This window comes from Ascaphus truei, chromosome 4, assembly GCF_040206685.1.
Source record: "Ascaphus truei isolate aAscTru1 chromosome 4, aAscTru1.hap1, whole genome shotgun sequence".
Taxonomy (NCBI): domain Eukaryota; kingdom Metazoa; phylum Chordata; class Amphibia; order Anura; family Ascaphidae; genus Ascaphus; species Ascaphus truei.
In genome coordinates this window covers 212794977-212811377 of record NC_134486.1, presented here as the reverse complement: position 1 = coordinate 212811377, position 16401 = coordinate 212794977, and the positions used below count along the sequence as shown (strand labels likewise).

The 16401-nt window shown below is 44.0% G+C and overlaps 1 protein-coding gene across 2 annotated transcripts in view; it reads right to left on the bottom strand.

Annotated features, from left to right (window-relative positions):
- AKT3 (AKT serine/threonine kinase 3) overlaps positions 1-16401 on the bottom strand; it is a 642459-nt gene that overhangs the window by 477866 nt on the left and 148192 nt on the right. The gene's annotated exons all lie outside the window — the stretch shown is intronic.

The following is a 16401-nucleotide window of genomic DNA, read 5'->3' as shown; positions in this document are numbered from 1 at the left end:
CGTGGCTCTCCAATGTCCCCCGCGGCTCTCCGATTTCCCCCGTGGCTCTCCGATGTCCCCCATGGCTCTCCGATGTCCCTGCTGAACACGGTGATCGGGACATGGAGCGGGACTTCCGGTGCTGGTTCCGCTTAGTCTCGTGGGATTTGGAGCACTTCCTCACCCGCTCTTTCTCCCATGAGCGTGAGTGTGTGACTGAGTGTGTGTGACTGAGTGTGTGTGAATGAGTGAGTGTGTGTGTGTGTGTGTGTGTGACTGAGTGACTGTGTGTTTGTGTGTGTGTGTGTGTGTGTGTGTGTGACTGAGTGACTGTGTGTGTGTCACAGTGTGTGACTGTGTGTGTGACTGTGTGTGTGTCACACTGTGTGTGACTGTGTGTGTGAGTGTCACTGTGTGTGTGTGAGTGACTGTCACTGTGTGTGTGAGTGACTGTGAGACACTGTGTGTGAGATTGTGACTATGTGAGACAATGTGTGTGAGTGTGACTGTGTGAGACAGTGTGTGTGTGTGTGTGTGTGTGTGTGTGTGTGTGTGTGTGTGTGTGTGTGTGTGTACAGACACACACCCACAGTCAGTCACCTGCCCACCCACAGTCACCATCACCTGCCAACCCACAGTCACCTGCCCACCAACAGTCACTGTCATCTGCCCACCCACAGTCACCATCACCTGCTCACCCACAGTCACCGTCACCTGCCCACCCACATTCACCGTCACCTGCTCACATCAGTTACCATCACCCAGTCACCCACCTCCTGACCCTCCCTCTCTCTGTCACTCTCTCTCTCTCTGTCACCCTCTCTCTCTGTCTCTCTCTCTCACCCACACTCTCTCTGTCTCACACTCTGGATCTGAATATCTTATTTAGCCTATACAGGCATACCCCAGTTTGAGGACACTCACTTTAAGTACACTCGCGAGCAAGGACATATCGCCCAATAGGCAAACGGCAGCTCGCGCATGCGCCTGTCAGCACGCCCTGAACAGCAATACCGGCTCCCTACCTGTACCGAAGCTGTGCGCAAGCAGGGAGACTATAGAGCCTGTTACAAATGCCTTATTTACATCAGTTATGCACGTATATGATGATTGCAGTACAGTACATGCATCGATAAGTGGTAAAAAGGGACTGCTTCACTTTAAGTACATTTTCGCTTTACATACATGCTCCGGTCCCATTGCATACGTTAATGCGGGGTATGCCTGTATATATCTATACCTACACCAAAATAAATAACCTATACTGCTTTCTTCCAGATCTGACTCAAGCTTCACACGGGAGACATCGGAATCCCCCTTAACCCAGAAGACAGGTAAGGAACGCCTCCCCTCCAACATATAACATTACGGGAATGGGGGTACCTGGACATTGAGGGACTGTGGATCAGGTAAGATCCCAGGCGGGATTGCTGCTTTAGATATTGGGAAGTGGGGGCATCCAGACACTGGTTAAGGGGTTCAGGAAACTAGTCATTCATATCTGGCTTTTTTTTTTCTAGATCCAACATTTATACACACACACACACAACTATGAAACAAGGACTAGTTGTAGTATAATGTAATACAATAAATAAACTTAGGTCAAAAACAAATGTTGTTCTTACTAGGAATTTATTCAATTTATTTTTTTAGGGCTGGGGGTGGGGCTAGGTGGCGAATAGATTTTTTGGTTCGGCGAGTAGATTTTTGGGTGATTTGTCGACCACTGTGCATAAGCATTATATTCCGAGTGACTATGGGGAAAGGCAGGTGTGTGGACCTGTCTGAGACGTGATAAGTTTAAAGTTGAGGGCTCGTGTCACTTCTTTTACTCACCATAACTTACTTTGTGTATATTATTTGTTAAAAAAATTACTTTTGCAAATGACACCATTACTATGGCATTGAAAAATAATTTATTAGATGAAGAAAAAGAAGAATGGCTATAAGGAGAAATAACAAAATGAAATTAATAAGAACGTAACTTTTTAAAGAGTACTCATATCTTTAGCAAACCTGGTTTTGGACGGAGATTCTAACTTTGTTTATGGTCTACTAAACCTTCCTCAGCCTTAACAGAACATATCTATCATATAACATATACTGTAGAATAACCATCTCTTTTGAGGCACTCAAAAATCTCCCACAGAAGCACTGCTCAGAGATAAATTAACGGACCCTGAAGAGGAAAATTATTATTTTATATCCATGTAGGCAGTGCTGCCTGCCTTACCCCTGGAGGACAGGGATTATGCCATGAGAATATACTGTCATGGCATATAAATCTCCATGTTCAAGCATATTCCTTTATCGATTTGATTTGTGAGAAAAAAACACAAGCACACCTTCAGACTTCAGACAAAGATAGAGATTAGTGCTAGAAGTCAAAATGCTAGTTCTGAAACAAAATTAAAATCAGGAAAATACTAAATGGACTCTTAAAAACATATCTGAAAAAAACATCATATCAGAATATCCCTTTAAAAAATAACAATAACAATAACAATAATAATGGGGAGAGGATCATCTTTGTTGTTTATGTGCTTAATTAAATTTTTTAAGAGGAATATGGGAAACAGATAATTATGGTGAGTTGAAAAAAATGTGAATCCCAATTTGAAATGACATACTGAGAGTTCTATAATTAATACAACAATTATAAATATGTAGCCCTTTTCCCCTCTAACATATACACTACCGACACACTTTATTGAAGTGTGGTCGGTACCGCAAGCCGGGAAATCTCCCGGCTTGCTAGTGGCCGCCCCTCGGCGTGCCGCGCGTCATAGACGCGCGGTCACGCGTCATCGGGAACGTGCGCCCCCTGCACGCGCGTCCAGGGGCTCCCCGAGGGAGCCCTGGTGTCCCGCGATCGCGGGACAGCGGCAGGGGGTTCCGGGGGACCCGGCGGACCCGGCAGCGGTAGGGAGAGCGCCCCGATCGGAGGGCGCTCTTCCGCTGCTTCGGCGTGCGCCCGTCACTCTCGGGCGCGCGCCAGGCTACTGCTGCGGCACAGAACGGGCAAATGCTCGAATAAACTGTGCCGCAGCAGTAGGGTCTACTGGTGCTAGCTTTACCTGCTGTCTCAGAGAAATCTGGGCCACGGGGAGCCTGGGGCATCAATATAGTAACTGGCTGCGCCTCCACTTGCCCAGGATCCCAAAGGGTATGAGATTACCCTGGTCAAGAATCACTAATAACAATACACAGATGTCAATAATAACCTTTACTATTCTCTGAACTGAGTTAGCATAGAATAAACAATGCGGCTAATGGGTAGCTTCACCTCGCAGGGCCATATACCACAACCGTGTAACCCACTGTGACAGGGTAAATAAAAGCCACCAGCGATATGCCTGGAAAACCTATGTCTAGTCTGCAGTGCAGCACTGACTAGGTTAACTTCAGCTGGGAACCTCAGGACAATTAGTTGGATCCCAGCTGCCTAATCAAGGTATGTTAAAACCCCAGGCTGTAGACACATGAGGCTGGCTGTTGAGGAGAGAGGAGTAAGCTACTAAAGAGATTACTGATTCAAGGTCTGTTAACAAAGTAGATGAATTATGAACTATCTGTCTCCTGCATAGAAAAGGGTAGCTGCCTTATTTATAGACTGTCTGCTAATGAGAAACTGTTTTGTTTGGTCGGCTGAAGAAAAAGCCATTTTCTTTTGTTTGCTGATGAAAAGCTATTTTTGTTTTGTGTGCTGTATGTCTTTTAAGGCTAAATAAATAAGCCTTGTCAAGAAACCCATGTGTGTAGTTGCATGTACCCTGCAACACCCTCACACCGTGTCCACAGTAGTGTAGGAACCCCCTTGGTCATGAAACTTCCAAGTGTCCCCAAAAAGGAGCCCACCTCTCTAGGTGTGTTCAGCGCCTGTACTGTATGGAGTTGTTGGTGCACATAGATGAAGAGGTACCTTCCGGGTGTGTCAACACCCGGACGCGCTAACGTAGAAACGAAGGGTCCGCCGATCCCACAATGTCCTCTGTGATGAGCTCCTACCGCAGGGAGAGCCTCCAGCATGTGGATAGTCTTTATCTTCAATCCAATGGTCTAGTCCCAGAGTAGGAAGAGCAGTTTACTCAGCGCTTTGTCCCTGACTAGCACTGGTCACTAACAAGACAAGGTCCCTATCTAAGGGGCCTTCCCTACAGCATCCACCATCTGGTGGTGTCTCAGGGCCTTAACTGGGGCCTATGAGGTTCTGGCCTAGTGCAAAGGCTACTTGCCTCTCTGCACCTCCTTCCCCTATCCTCTCCTGGCACCTATTAACTTCCTGGGCTGAGCGCGCCAAATGTATCTCCTTTGCAGCAAAAGAATTTGTCCGCCCGATTGGCTCCCTGGCGTGATGTGGCTCGCAGCCCCAGTGCTGCTGGATATTGTAGTCATTCGCGGAGCTCGGTACCATTGGGGCTGCGTGCACTACATGTACTGCGCATGCGTGACTTGTAATGGCCACTGCGGGTCCTCCTGCGCATGTGCAACCTTACAAGATGGCGGCGCCTTGCAACGGGAGCTGCCAGCGAGGATCATGGGGAGAGGATCATCTTTGTTGTTTCTGTGCTTAATTAAAATTTTTAAAAGGAATATGGGAAACAGATAATTATGGTGAGTTGAAAAAAATGTGAATCCCAATTTGAAATGACATACTGAGAGTTCTATAATTAATACAACAATTATAAATATGTAGCCCTTTTCCCCTCTAACATATAGGGTCTACCTGCTGTCTCAGAGAAATCTGGGCCTCCGCCACGGGGAGCCTGGGGCATCAATATAGTAACTGGCTGCACCTCCACTTACCCAGGATCCCAAAGGGTATGAGATTACCCTGGTCAAGAATCACTAATAACAATACACAGATGTCAATAATAACCTTTACTATTCTCTGAACTGAGTTAGCATAGAATAAACAATGCGGCTAATGGGTAGCTTCACCTCGCAGGGCCATATACCACAACCGTGTAACCCACTGTGACAGGGTAAATAAAAGCTACCAGCGATATGCCTGGAAAACCTATGTCTAGTCTGCAGTGCAGCACTGACTAGGTTAACTTCAGCTGGGAACCTCAGGACAATTAGTTGGATCCCAGCTGCCTAATCAAGGTATGTTAAAACCCCAGGCTGTAGACACATGAGGCTGGCTGTTGAGGAGAGAGGAGTAAGCTACTAAAGAGATTACTGATTCAAGGTCTGTTAACAAAGTAGATGAATTATGAACTATCTGTCTCCTGCATAGAAAAGGGTAGCTGCCTTATTTATAGACTGTCTGCTAATGAGAAACTGTTTTGTTTGGTCGGCTGAAGAAAAAGCCATTTTCTTTTGTTTGCTGATGAAAAGCTATTTTTGTTTTGTGTGCTGTATGTCTTTTAAGGCTAAATAAATAAGCCTTGTCAAGAAACCCATGTATGTAGTTGCATGTACCCTGCAACACCCTCACACCGTGTCCACAGTATTGTAGGAACCCCCTTGGTCATGAAACTTCCAAGTGTCCCCAAAAAGGAGCCCACCTCTCTAGGTGTGTTCAGCGCCTGTACTGTATGGAGTTGTTGGTGCACATAGATGAAGAGGTACCTTCCGGGTGTGTCAACACCCGGACGCGCTAACGTAGAAACGAAGGGTCCGCCGATCCCACAATGTCCTCTGTGATGAGCTCCTACCGCAGGGAGAGCCTCCAGCATGTGGATAGTCTTTATCTTCAATCCAATGGTCTAGTCCCAGAGTAGGAAGAGCAGTTTACTCAGCGCTTTGTCCCTGACTAGCACTGGTCACTAACAAGACAAGGTCCCTATCTAAGGGGCCTTCCCTACAGCATCCACCATCTGGTGGTGTCTCAGGGCCTTAACTGGGGCCTATGAGGTTCTGGCCTAGTGCAAAGGCTACTTGCCTCTCTGCACCTCCTTCCCCTATCCTCTCCTGGCACCTATTAACTTCCTGGGCTGAGCGCGCCAAATGTATCTCCTTTGCAGCAGGAGAATTTGTCCGCCCGATTGGCTCCCTGGCGTGATGTGGCTCGCAGCCCCAGTGCTGCTGGATATTGTAGTCATTCGCGGAGCTCGGTACCATTGGGGCTGCGTGCACTACATGTACTGCGCATGCGTGACTTGTAATGGCCACTGCGGGTCCTCCTGCGCATGTGCAACCTTACAAGATGGCGGCGCCTTGCAACGGGAGCTGCCAGCGAGGATCATGGGGAGAGGATCATCTTTGTTGTTTCTGTGCTTAATTAAAATTTTTAAAAGGAATATGGGAAACAGATAATTATGGTGAGTTGAAAAAAATGTGAATCCCAATTTGAAATGACATACTGAGAGTTCTATAATTAATACAACAATTATAAATATGTAGCCCTTTTCCCCTCTAACATATAGGGTCTACCTGCTGTCTCAGAGAAATCTGGGCCTCCGCCACGGGGAGCCTGGGGCATCAATATAGTAACTGGCTGCACCTCCACTTACCCAGGATCCCAAAGGGTATGAGATTACCCTGGTCAAGAATCACTAATAACAATACACAGATGTCAATAATAACCTTTACTATTCTCTGAACTGAGTTAGCATAGAATAAACAATGCGGCTAATGGGTAGCTTCACCTCGCAGGGCCATATACCACAACCGTGTAACCCCCTGTGACAGGGTAAATAAAAGCCACCAGCGATATGCCTGGAAAACCTATGTCTAGTCTGCAGTGCAGCACTGACTAGGTTAACTTCAGCTGGGAACCTCAGGACAATTAGTTGGATCCCAGCTGCCTAATCAAGGTGTGTTAAAACCCCAGGCTGTAGACACATGAGGCTGGCTGTTGAGGAGAGAGGAGTAAGCTACTAAAGAGATTACTGATTCAAGGTCTGTTAACAAAGTAGATGAATTATGAACTATCTGTCTCCTGCATAGAAAAGGGTAGCTGCCTTATTTATAGACTGTCTGCTAAAGAGAAACTGTTTTGTTTGGTCGGCTGAAGAAAAAGCCATTTTCTTTTGTTTGCTGATGAAAAGCTATTTTTGTTTTGTGTGCTGTATGTCTTTTAAGGCTAAATAAATAAGCCTTGTCAAGAAACCCATGTGTGTAGTTGCATGTACCCTGCAACACCCTCACACCGTGTCCACAGTATTGTAGGAACCCCCTTGGTCATGAAACTTCCAAGTGTCCCCAAAAAGGAGCCCACCTCTCTAGGTGTGTTCAGCGCCTGTACTGTATGGAGTTGTTGGTGCACATAGATGAAGAGGTACCTTCCGGGTGTGTCAACACCCGGACGCGCTAACGTAGAAACGAAGGGTCCGCCGATCCCACAATGTCCTCTGTGATGAGCTCCTACCGCAGGGAGAGCCTCCAGCATGTGGATAGTCTTTATCTTCAATCCAATGGTCTAGTCCCAGACTAGGAAGAGCAGTTTACTCAGCGCTTTGTCCCTGACTAGCACTGGTCACTAACAAGACAAGGTCCCTATCTAAGGGGCCTTCCCTACAGCATCCACCATCTGGTGGTGTCTCATGGCCTTAACTGGGGCCTATGAGGTTCTGGCCTAGTGTAAAGGCTACTTGCCTCTCTGCACCTCCTTCCCCTATCCTCTCCTGGCACCTATTAACTTCCTGGGCTGAGCGCGCCAAATGTATCTCCTTTGCAGCAGGAGAATTTGTCCGCCCGATTGGCTCCCTGGCGTGATGTGGCTCGCAGCCCCAGTGCTGCTGGATATTGTAGTCATTCGCGGAGCTCGGTACCATTGGGGCTGCGTGCACTACATGTACTGCGCATGCGTGACTTGTAATGGCCACTGCGGGTCCTCCTGCGCATGTGCAACCTTACAAGATGGCGGCGCCTTGCAACGGGAGCTGCCAGCGAGCCCGCCGCACCACACCCCCTTGCCCCCATGATATTTGGAGGTAAGGGGGAAACACCGGTAGCTTCGGGGAACCATGGGGTCAGGGTTACAATTAGAATATATAATATAATAAATGGTGCCTTTCTAAACAATAATATAAATAATTTTGCGCTTTAGATGAGTATTATAGCAAAAAATAAATTAGAAAACATACATCATACTGTAAGTGTAATAAATAATGCACACAAAAGTAGCTGACAATCAGCTGACAATCAACTGACTTAGAATTTAGTGAATAGAAGCACGTGTGGAAAGAGTGCAACTTCATTGATTAATTTTGTGTTCTGTATCAGTTTAGGTTTCTCACTGAAGAACATACACATAGAGATCACTATTAGGCCACGGATATAGTACGCGCGCATTACATTTCAATAACCCCACACAGTCAAACCGGAACTGCTACCGGCACCCCCTACAGAGGTAAGTATTTTGGGAAACAGTTCAGTTCTGGAGACCTCTTGCCTCAATCATATAACTATATAAAAAAAAATATAAAAAGGAATGCAGAATTATTGCTTTAAACAAACCTTTGTAAATCACCACATTTTAATTCTATTACAAAAGATTGCCTGCAGAGGTCTCCATAAGAGCAGTTCTTAACCGTAGCAATTTTTAAAGGACTATGAAAACTTAGGCACTGTTAATGCATGTAAATAAGTATCTCCAAACACTATAACAATAATAACTGTTGACATATATGTTTATATAAACATACTGTAGAAACACATAAAACAGTATGCAGTTTAGGAGATGCCAAACAAGCAAATTATACAATAAGGGAACATTTGTTGTTAAAAAGTTGACATGAATAACAGCTACACATTGTAAGTACCATATTTCCTCAATTGTAAGACGCACCATAGATTTGGCCCTTACAATGAAGAAAAATTACCTTTTCACTTACCATGTTTCAAGAGAGGTCCCATGTCAGTGGAGGATGAAGCGTGCGGCGGTGGCTGGAGAGGTCCTACATCTGCAGATGGTTGAAGATGGACAGCGGGCGGGAGTGCGGCGGCAGGACAGGTCCCAAGTCTGCAGGTGAATGAAGATAAGAAGACAGCGGGCGGGCGTGCGGTGGCGGCAAGAGATCATAATAGCAGGAGAGCAGAGCAGGAGCAGAGCTGCATAGGGTAACGGCTTGTGAGGTGCACACTGTAACCGGAAGTCAGACACAGGTCAACTTCCGGTGTTAAAGTGTGCATATCCCAAGCCGTTCCCCTATTCCGCTCTGCTCCTGCTCAGCTCTCCTGCTATTATGATCTCCTGCCGCCACCGCACGCCTGCCCTCTGTCTTCTTATCTTCATTCACCTGCAGACTTGGGACCTGTTCTGCCGCCGCCGCACTCCCGCCCGCTATCCATCTTCAACCATCTGCAGACATGGGACCTCTCCTGCCGACGCTGCTGCCCGCTTCGTCCTTCACTGACATGGGACCTCTCCTGAAACATGGTAAGTGAAAATAGGGGGTTAGTACTGTAGACACTTTAAAAAAATTATTTTTAATACATCGATTCTAAGACGCACCGCGATTTCAGACATGTGAAAATTGGAAAAAAAAGTGCGTCTTAGAATTGAGGAAATACGGGAGAAATGGCTTATTGGACTAAATATATATAAAACAGGAGGAATAACAACTCATGACCTATATTATGTCAGAACTTAGCTCCCTTTGAGTGCCACAGGACATAGCTACTATGTCATGTGGTCTGGAACTCCAGGGGCCCCATGACATAGTAGCTACATAATAAATGGTGGCTCGTTTTCCTATTGAGCGCAGGACACGATCTACACTAATGAGGAAGGGAAGGGGTGACTCCTCCCCCTCATCAGTGATAGAGGGGCCGCGGCCCTCTAAGGGTTAAAGCAGAGATTCTTCATAATAATAATAATAATTTTAAAAAAAAGAGTGGCACAGACAGTGTTTTTCAAAGACACTGACTTGGAAGTAGGGAAGCCTTGTTTGAATCCCTGTGTCGGCTTCTTGTGACCTTAGGCAAGTCACTTTATCTTCCTGTGCCTCGGGCATCAAAGTGACATTATAAACTCTACTAAGACAGGGACTCGTTGTGCCTGCAAAATTCCATGTGCAGTGTTGCATACACATTCAGCGCTATACAAGAAAATATATATTATTACTACTCAGAAAATTTAATTTAACACCAACAACTACAAAGTGTTCGAAGAAGATAGGCCATAATAAGTAAATAATACTGCTAAATGAGGGTTGATGATACCTGCATAATTCACTATGAACATTTCTAGTAATATTCTATTTTTCATTAATTAATTTTATCCTACCTCGGGTCCCTCTCACCAATTAAAATTCCTCTTCCAGGCTCCCCTACATGTGTATATACAGGCATACCCCGCATTAACGTACGCAATGGGACCGGAGCATGTATGTAAAGTGAAAATGTATTTAAAGTGAAGCACTACCTTTTCCCCACTTATCGATGCATGTACTGTACTGCAATCGTCATATACGTGCATAACTGATGTAAATAACGCATGTGTAACAGGCTCTATAGTCTCCCCGCTTGCGCACAGCTTCGGTACAGGTAGGGAGCCAGTATTGCTGTTCAGGACGTGCTGACAGGCGCATGCGCGAGCTGCTGTTTTCCTATTGAGCGATATGTACTTACTCGCGAGTGTACTTAAAGTGAGTGTCCTTAAACCGGGGTATGCCTGTACTGTATATTACTTCAGTAAATTAAAACATTGCTGCCAGAGTCTAGTGTACTGTATATACTTGTATTTCATTCCAATGGGCTCTACTCCAGTGCTACTGCCACGGCATGTTTGTCTTACATAGAGCTACTCCTCTAAAAACCATCTATTTACAGTGGCGAAAAAAAGTTTGTGAACCCCTTAGCATTTTTACATAATTCAAACCTAAAATTTTATTAGATCTCAATCAAAGTCCTAATAATAGATAATGATAACCTGATCAAACAAATGACATAAAACGTGATACTTTTTCTACATTTATTTATCCACAAATGATTCAACATGCAATATCCATGTGTGAAAAAGTATATGCACCTTAAGATTCAGTACCTGGTGGCATCCCCTTGAGCAGCAATGACTCTGTCAAAGCAACTGCTGGTCAGTCTCTCACATCAGTTTTGAAGAATTTTGGCCCATTCCTCCTTACAGAATTGCTTCAACTCATGACCCACCTTTGGCTCAGCTTCAGCTCACAAATGTATGGCCTCACATTCTCCTCTAGAATCTTCTGATGCAATGTAGATTCATGGTTGTGTCAATGATGGCAAGCCATCCAGGTCCTTAGGCAACAAAGCAGCCCCAAACCATGACATTCCAACCACCATGCTTGATGGTTGGAATGAGGTTCTTCTGTTCGAACAAAGTTTTGGTTTTTGCCAAACATAATGTTTCTTATTGAGGCCAAAAAGTTCTACCTTTGACTCGTCTGACCAGAGAACATTGTTTCAGAAGTCCTGTGGGTCATCTACAGTTAGGTCCGGAAATAATTGGACACTGACACAATTTTCATAATTTTGGCTCTGTTTGCCACCACAATGGATTTGAAATGAAATAACCGAGATGCAATAGAAGTGCAGACTTTAATTCAAAGGGTTGAACAAAAATATCGTATGAAACATTTAGGAATTGCAACCATTTTCATACACCGTTCCCTTATTTCAGGGGCCCAAATGTAATTGGACAAATTAACACAATCATAAATAAAATGTTCATTTTTAATACTTTGTCAAGAATCCTTTGCAGGCAATGACTGCTTGAAGTCTGGAACTCATGGACATCACCAAACGCTGGGTTTCTTCCTTTGTGATGCTTTGCCAGGCCTTTATGGCAGCTGTCTTCAGTTGTTGTTTGTTCGTGGGTCTTTCTGCCTTACGTTTTGTCTTCAGCAAGTGAAATGCATGCTAGATTGGGTTGAGATCAGGTGATTGACTCGGCCATTGCAGAATATTCCACTTCTTTGCCTTAAAAAACTTCTGGGTTGCTTTCGCAGTATGTTTTGGGTCATTGTCCCTCTGTAAAGTGACGCGCCGTCCAATCAACTTCGCTGAATTTGGCTGAATCTGAGCAGACGATATATGTCTATATTTAAAACCAGAGACAGAACATGAAACACAGACAGAGCTCAGTGCTACATCCTATGACACAAATATACAGTACAGTGCCTAAATATATATATATATATATATATATATATATCTTTTGAATAAAATGGTCTTTTAGTTTAACTCTTTGGCCAAAGTGTTGTAAGCCCTTGAGAGCCACTCCAAGGCAGACCACGTCTCAAGGGTCCTAACACTAATATAAATTCTTAATAACCTGTACATTACCAGGAAGAATGATTTATAATAAATCTGTCAAAATTAGTTGCATAGTTCTAAGTCTGATTGAAGCTCTTTTCAACCTGTATAATACCAGGAAAAGCACTCTGTATTAGATTTGTCGCAATCAAACTGTCTGCAAGTTCCCATGAGTGTGGAAGGTGAGATGGAGTGAGCTTTTAACCATTTCAAAGTGGGTGGGGGTGAGCATCAAACTTGGGAAAGGGGAGCCACCCTCCAAATCAGCCAGGAACAGCTGAACAGAATTGCAAAACACACAGAACCCCTACAAGCTCATATTGAACCCCCAAAATAACCACAATATATATGCGTATAAGTGTCAAAGTGGAGTGCTACTGAGCATGGCAATATATATTTAAAACCAGAGACAGAACATGAAACACAGACAGAGCTCAGTGCGACTTAGAACTATGCAACTAATTTTGATAGATTTATTATAAATCATTCTTCCTGGTAATGTACAGGTTATTAAGAATTTATATTAGTGTTAGGACCCTTGAGACGTGGTCTGCCTTGGAGTGGCTCAAGGGCTTACAACATTTTGGCCAAAGAGTTCAACTAAAAGACCATTTTATTCAAAAGATATATATATATATATTTAGGCACTGTACTGTGTATTTGTGTCATAGGACGTAGCACTGAGCTCTGTCTGTGTTTCATGTTCTATCTCTGAAACAGAAAGTGAATCCCTGCGCTTCTCCCATAGGGATAGCAATCAATGGGGAATATATATATATATATGTATGGTGTAAATATCTATAAGAAAAAAGGAGACTTTTGGTTTACATCCTTTGATCAAATAATGCCAAGCCTGCTAACCACGTCAAGGTAAGTCTCTTTAGCAGGTCCCTACGCTAAATGCATACTAGTGTTATGTGAAATAAGCCCAGAAGGGGTTAAAATATCAAAGCATATGCTTGTATAACCTAGTGCAATTAAAAACTGGAATATACCAGTACAGATACTCACATGTAAGTGAAGTGGAATAAGGGGACCTATTCTATCTCTGGTTTTTAATATATATTGCCATGCTCAGTAGCACTCCACTTTGACACTTATACGCATGTATATATTTTGGTTATTTTGGGGGTTCAATATGAGCTAGTAGGGGTTCTGTGTGTTTTGCAATATATCCCTATACACTTCAGAATTCATCCGGTTGCTTCTGTCTTCTGTCACATCATCAATAAACACTAGTGACCCAGTGCCATTGTAAGCCATGCATGCCCATGCCATCACACTGCCTCCACCGTGTTTAACAGATGATGTGGTATGCTTTGGAGCATGAGCCGTTCCAAGCCTTCTCCATACTTTTTTCTTCCCATCATTCTGGTACAGGTTGATCTTAGTTTCATCTGTCCAAAGAATGCTGTTCCAGAACTGGGCTGGCTTTTTTTTAGATATTGTTTGGTAAAGTCTAATCTGGCCTTTCTATTCTTGAGGCTTATGAATGGTTTGCACCTTGTGGTGAACCCTCTGTATTTGCTCTCGTGAAGTCTTCTCTTTATGGTAGACTTGGATAATGATATGCCTACCTCCTGGGGAGTGTTCTTCACTTGGCTGGATGTTGTGAAGGGGTTTTTCTTTACCATGGAAAGGATCCTATGATCATCCACCACTGTTGTCTTCCATGGACGTCCAGGCCTTTTTGTGTTGCAGTGCTCACCAATGCGTTCTTTTTTTCTCAGAACGTACCAAACTGTTGATTTGGCCACTCCTTATGTTCCTGCTATCTCTCTGATGGATTTTCTTTTTTTTTTGCAGCCTAAGGGTGCCCTGTTTCACTTGCATTGAGAGCTCCTTTGACCGCATGTTGTGGATTCACAACAACAGCTTCCAAATGCGAATGCCAGACCTGAATCAACTCCAGACCTTTTACCTGCTTAATTGATGATGAAATAACGAAGGAATAGCCCACACCTGTCCATGAAACAGCTTTTGAGTCAATTGTCCAATTACTTTTGGTCCCTTGAAAAAGAGGGGGCTACATATTAAAGAGGTGTAATTCCTAAACCCTTCCTCCAATTTGGATGTGAATACTCTCAAATTAAAGCTGATAGACTGCACTTTAAGCCCATATTCATTATTTAACTATAACTTGAATTTATTTTGGTACACAGCCGAAATAACAAAACTTGTATCAGTGTTTAATTATTTCCGGACCTAACTGTATGTGCTCTTTGACAAACTTCAGATGGGCAGCAATGTTCTTTTTAGAGAGCAGTGATTTCCTCCTGGCTATCCTTCCATGAACACCATACTAGTTCAGTCTTTTTCTGATAGTTGAGTCATGAACACTCACAGCCACGGTGAAAGTGACCTGCAGATCCTTGTGTGTTACTCTGGGGTTCTTTATGACTTCCTGGATAATTTGCCGGTTTGATGTTTGAGAAATTTTTGTAGGACGATCACTCCTGGGTAGAGTGACTATGGTCTTGAACTTTCTCTATTTGTAATGGTATACACAGGTGAAGAAAATTCTTAACCCTATAGGTGCGCAGTAGAAAGTTGCGGGTGGTGCTGTAAGCCTTAAAGAGATAGTCATATTGAAATCCTACCACACGGCTGTATAGAAACAGCTTGAATATATGACCTGATGTCTCTCCCAGCGGCTGGCTCAGAAAGAGCTCCAAAACGCCGAGATAGAAAGACTCACGGTTGATGAGTGTGTGGTATGAAGGATGAAATAATGATGCTCCTCTGTGCCTTCAGCGTACCCCGAAGTAATGGTCCTGGCATCCGTAAGGAGCGTGGATGCATCCGCCGCCAACCATCCTGCACCAAGCTGGTCGCAGGGGGCGGTCACGTGACCGGCGGCTCAGGCGTCGCAGCAGGATGACGAGGAGAGACGTGGAATCAGCGTGTAGGCGTAGCACCAGCCCGGCGTGCCTGCGGTGTTAGTAGATAGAGAAAATCTTCCCCCAACGGGACAGGTAGACAGCAGCACAGCAATAGAAGAAGAGAGGCTGGGTTGAGTTAAAAGTAGACTTTAATCAGACATCGTGCTGACAGGTCCTGTCAGCACGATGTCTGATTAAAGTCTACTTTTAACTCAACCCAGCCTCTCTTCTTCTATTGCTGTGCTGCTGTCTACCTGTCCCGTTGGGGGAAGATTTTCTCTTTCTCTATTTGTAGACTATCACTCTGACAGTGGATTGGTGGAGCCCCAAATCCTTAGAAATGTTTTTGTGACCCTTTCAAGACTGATGACCATCAATAACTGCTTTTCTGAGGTCCTCAGAGATTTGTTTTGATCGTGGCATGACTGGTTTCCACACCTGTATGGTGAAGAACAAACTCACCAAGTTCTGATCTTTATATAGGGTGGCACCTCCCAAACTCACACCTGAAGATCTACTTAATTATTTAAACACCTGATTCTAAATATCACCTTTAATTTAGCTGATAAAACCAGGGGTTCACTTACTTTTGCACACACCTTGACTCTTAATTACTCATTGTCTAATTCATACATCATTTTGTTTCAAAAGACATGGAATTGGTTAATATACAGTAAGCCATATTGGATATTTAAGAAAAGACTGGTTTTGATTCAAGAAGGTTATCATGATTGAGGCAAACAGTGGAGCCTCTGTATACTGTTACATTGATAAAAGCCTAGGCACTATACAGGAACACACATAGCTCCCCCCCCCCCCCCCACACACACACACATAGCACCGATCCATACCCCCCACTCGTGCTTGCAAAATTATGCAGGACACCCTGTGCTCATGCTTGGAGAGTTGGTAATGTCACTGCTCTCAGCGGCAGCGTGGACGCAGCCTAATTTTGCAAGCGCGAGCTGTTGAAATATGTAAGTATTTAGACATATTTGTATTTACATTGTATACTGTTTAATAAAGGATTTTTTGTTCATGTGATTTTGATTATATCAAGCAGGGGGGCCTGAGAAATTTCATGGATGAAAAGGGGGGCTCGGCATAAAAAGTTTGCTCACCCCTAAATAGTACACACATCAAAACATAGTGATATAAATATAGCACTTATTTATATTCTAAAGCAAGCTACATTTTTCCTCTCAAATTCAAAGTGACATGTAAGTATGATTCAGTGTTTGATGTACTGTAGGTGGTATATTTGGCACTGCATGTCTCTTGATGGCACATTTTCCAACCCCTATATCAAGATCATAAGCACATATTCATATTTACAAAAATGCATAATTCATTA